Below are 4,623 nucleotides of genomic sequence, written 5' to 3'. Positions count from 1 at the left end.
GGCCACAAATACAACTCTTCACTTAGAGTATGCATGGACAAATATCTCCCATTCATCGGGGCTACCTCCCTGTTCTGTGGGGGTGTTTGAATGAGAGCCTGGATGGAGCTGATGGTTAAGGACAGTGATGTGGTGAAGGTTGCTCTCTGGAAGAAGAAAAGGGCACCCATTATGAAAGTGGGAGGAGGAAGAGGAGTCATTCAAGGCAAAGAGGAGGATTAGTTGATAAGAATACCAAGAAGGGCATTGTCTTCACCCTCAAAATAGAGGGTGGTGTTAATTAAAGGGAGATAGTCCAATGACATCACGTTCCCCAAACATAAACACCTGGTAGGCTGAGTGAAAGCAATCTATCAGTTTTGTTAGTTGGAAGATTGCTCATGGCATGCCATCACAAAAGTAGTTTCATTCTTGTGATTACACAGAAATCTATAGTGGACAGAATAGCAAGAAGTCCCTTGTTTTTAATTTTTCTTTTAAAAAATATTTCATTTAATAGAGAGCTACATGAGGTTTTATGGGATAGTTGCATTTTTTTATGCAGTAAAAAAGTGTTTATTCACCAACTGGGCAAAAAGTTGAAGTAAAAGATTCTGCAAATAGAGCAAAGAGACAGAAAGAATTCTAGCCAGCTGAGACTGAACAAATTACTTCTTTTTTAAATATGGAACAGTTCATGAATTTGCATGTTATCTTTGCACAGAGCCCATGCTAATCTGCTATGTGTCATTTCAGTGTTGGTATATGTGCTCTTGAAGCGAGCAGAAAAAAATTCTAATCACACTCTATGTGTGAATTTTAAGACTTGCTAGACTTAATGTGAGTGTCCAATAATTTCCTGGAGCTCAAAAAGTTTAAAATTAATTTCATTAATTAATTCTACCTACCCTCCAGCATATATCTATTCCTATATTTTCTCGCTTAGGTACCCAGTCTCCAAATGAGAAATCTGGGCATCCATTTTATATTTCTTCTTTTTACTTTCAGTCTATCACTGTGACCTTTCCTCCCATCCAATCAGACAGAAGGCCCTAATAATTCTTCTCTTAAGTCTGTCGGTAGTCTATTTTATTTCTTAAACAAGTTTCTCTTTTTTGTGATCCCCACTGAACTGGAAGCTCTTCAAGGATGAAGCTTGTTCTTTCCGTTTTTCCTAATTTCAACAACCAAAGGTGCATAATAAAAATATTCAGTAAGTTTTGTGGCAATGAACTAAATGATCTGGTCCTTGGTCTTCCAGATTTTTTCCTACTTGCCCTGTATCCTGCACGCCAGTCACACTGTACAACCTACTTTTCCACTAATACCCTGGGTAATTGCATATTTTCTTGTATTTACACAGCTATTACTTCACCCAGGAATGCTCTTTACAATGTGTTGTCCTCCTGGAAATTGGATGATGACTTGGAAAAGTAAATAGAGGAATTAATGCCCCTGTAAAATTTACCTTTATTTCTCTATTAGTGTGTAGACCTTGCTGCAGATACATTTCTTTTCCTTTCTGGCACACAATGAAACATTTCTCAACCTCATTGGTTGTTTGAAATGGCTGTAGAATGTGAATGGAAACGATGTATGTACTCTAATGTGTGGCCATAAATTCTTCCCTGTTGTCATTTTTCATACCATTTTTTCACTATACGAGGGCTGGTTTAGAGAACCCCTCAAAGGAGATCTCAAGCTATGTATGGAAGATAGCATTGCAGTCGTGTGCTGCTAAACCTGGAACACATTCTCAGAAATCTGTCACTAAGTGAATTTGTTGTTGTGAGAACCTCCTAGAATGCCCTTCCACAAACCTAGGTGTTGAAGCCTACTTCTGTAACCAACAGAAGGGCTGGTTGCCAGCTGCTACAAAAGGCAATACTCAGAGGCAATACTCAGGTGCTGATGTAAAAGAAGGTGGTTTATTTTCATGTGCCGGCCACCGGAAAGATGGAGGACTCATGTCTCAAAACGCTTTCCCTGGGAAGATGGGGGACTCATCACAAAGCCCATCTCCACACCTCAGTGGAGGTGGAGGCTTTTATAAGGGAGCAGGGAACAGAACAAACAGATCCAGGAAGGGGATTGAAAGGTTCTGTATTTGCAGGTGGACACAGTCCTTCAGATAAGGCACGTGATGGTCTGGTGTGTGTCATCCTGGTTTAGCCATCCTGGATTCATATCATCACAACTTCATGTCATCCTGGTTCTGTGATTGAAGGTCCACAAATCTCCCAGACCTGGGATGCCTGAAGATCAAGGTCTGTATCTTTTAAAGTTAGTTCCTAGGATTCTTGTACAAACATGCTGTTCATCTACAAGCTGCGTGTGAGAGTCAGCACTTGAAGAAACAATGTCAAAAGAATAGTGAGGTGGGTTGCAACTTCTCACCTTTACAGTTCTCCACTCTTACAGTGCTGTAATTTATGGGCTATGCTTTTATTCAACTGGCAGTGCAATAGGTTTGTTCATACCTGCATCACCACAAACACCTGAGTAATTGGAGTGTAGGCCCTGGCAGTTGGCTTTCCTTTTTGTAACGCAAATGCCTGCCTTAAGCTTTGATTGCCTCGGCATCCGTTTCTAGGCTGGCATCCATTTCACAGAGGCATCTGCTTTCATTCAGGAAAGCCATTCCGAATGAATAAATGCATTCCAGCCACGTGGCTCGAGAAGGAGCCAGGCAGCCTCCCCACCATGGATGCTCCTTTTTGTTAGAGATCTGGGTTGATTTAGATAACTGAAAAATTTGGAGTACTTCCTTTTTTTTTTACCTTTCTGTGCTTTGAATTCTCACTCTTTCATTTTAAATTTACCAGTAAAGAGTGTGATCACAAGGCCCACACCCTACCTTCAACCCAATAAAAGCAGAGCCTCAGGCCTGGACATGAGCAAATTCACAGCAGGAACTCACTCCCTCTCTCTGTCTCTCTCCCTCTCTCTCTGTCTTTCTCCATGGGACCTAGTTGTGTGCCCTTGGCTGTGTCTTGTACTGTCCAGGGCCTGTAAATAATAACCTCTTAATTTTTCTTCAAAGTTTCCCAGTGGTTATCATGGAAGGACATCTTGCAATCATAATAAGAGCCACAAGAGTCAGTCCAATAATGGCATTGACTTAGAAAGGGGAGGTGTCTGGGGAAGCGCCAGCCCAGTTGAGTGCCCCCAGGCACTTTTAGCTGATAACCTTGCTGTATATGGGTAGACTGAGAAAGCACAAAACATCGGTGTGTTGCACTGTGACCTGACTGCAGCTATGACATCACTGGGCAACAGAAATTTTTCTGCTCCATGAAAATCTTATGGGACCACTATGGTATATGTGGACCGTCATTGACTGAAAGATTGTTATCCAGTGCATGACTATATTGGAAAAACGAACCAGGTTCCCAAGTCATTGCTTAGAAAATAACTGCTTAACCATCAGCTCCTGCCTGGGGCCACTGTAAGGGTAAGAAACAAACCTTCATGATGGCTGAATCATGAATCTCATGAATCATGAAATCTCAACTCAAATTTTGGATTTTATCCATTATAGCCACTAGTGTAATTTTAACTAATACAGCTCTCATTGCATCTTGTAACCCCATTATAACTCACAACAATTTTTAATCATTGATAGATATGTCTATCATTCTATTAGACATGCCTGTTGTGGAAACTTTATCAGTCCTCCCAGTATCTGGCACAAAATAGGTGTTGTTTTACACACATAAATTCTAAATTTAATGGGTGCCACAGTGTAATATATTGATTTTTTTCTCAAATTATTTTTTGAGGATGGTAGTTCACAAAAAAACCCAGTATCTTCATGCATGAAATTCTCTCATTGGAAAATATATGAGACGTCGGCAGTCCTATTTTTACCCAGTTACCACAGGCAGTTCCTTCTACTCTGGGTAATGAGTGATAGTAGACATGTTTTCAGATTCCAGTGTAGTTCTCCAGTGTGTAATTTGTTATCTGTATTTTCATCAGTGGCAAGTGCAATGGTAGCTTGTGTAAATTAGTGTTCACAGTATGAGTGTTTTAGTACTATTGAATAATCACAGTATGCACTTTGAATTCCATCATGGCAAGCTTCCTGACCAAAACAAACAAACAAACAAGCCAATGGCCTGACCGTTATAAAATTTGCAGCCATTGTTAGAAATTGCAAGTTTATTGAATAATAAATACAGTAGTCACTCAGCCTTTAAACGTGAAGCCTTGAATTGGTGATAAAAAAAGGTAGTTGCATACAGTTCTTTCATTACCTGTTTATTCTCTTCTTCCCAAGATTATGAAACCCTGGGTTGGAAGTGAGAGTGAGGTGTGAGGAGGGCAAAAAAGGGTAATGGTTGTTAAGTCAAAATTATAGCTCTTTTAGTCTTTTTTCTAAGTTTTTTCTTTTATTCTGGGGTAAATAAGATATTTTCAAGCCACCTGAATTATAATGAGTAATTGTTAAATTTGTAGAGAATGAAAAATGCCTTTGCTCTTCAGGATCATCCTAGAAAATAATTAGTACAAATAATAGATTTAGGAAGTACTGGTTATTAATCCAATATAAGTATATTTTATCTTCAAAGTAAAGTATCATTGATTTGAATTGACAGCTACTTATAATTTATAATCAATCAATCATTTTAGTTTGAAGGT

The 4,623-nt window shown here is 39.3% G+C and overlaps 1 non-coding gene across 1 annotated transcript; it reads right to left on the bottom strand.

Moving 5' to 3' along the window:
• Positions 1-658: 658 nt before the first annotated feature.
• On the bottom strand, positions 659-765 carry LOC118986830 (U6 spliceosomal RNA). The gene has a single exon (XR_005066461.1). It is a non-coding gene; the product is annotated as a U6 spliceosomal RNA (small nuclear RNA).
• Positions 766-4,623: the final 3,858 nt, after the last annotated feature.

This window comes from Sturnira hondurensis, unplaced genomic scaffold, assembly GCF_014824575.4.
Source record: "Sturnira hondurensis isolate 20B ecotype Veracruz unplaced genomic scaffold, ASM1482457v3 Scaffold0004474, whole genome shotgun sequence".
Lineage (NCBI taxonomy): Eukaryota > Metazoa > Chordata > Mammalia > Chiroptera > Phyllostomidae > Sturnira > Sturnira hondurensis.
The sequence above is the reverse complement of the archived record's forward strand: the minus strand, read 5'-3'. Positions and strand labels throughout refer to the sequence as shown.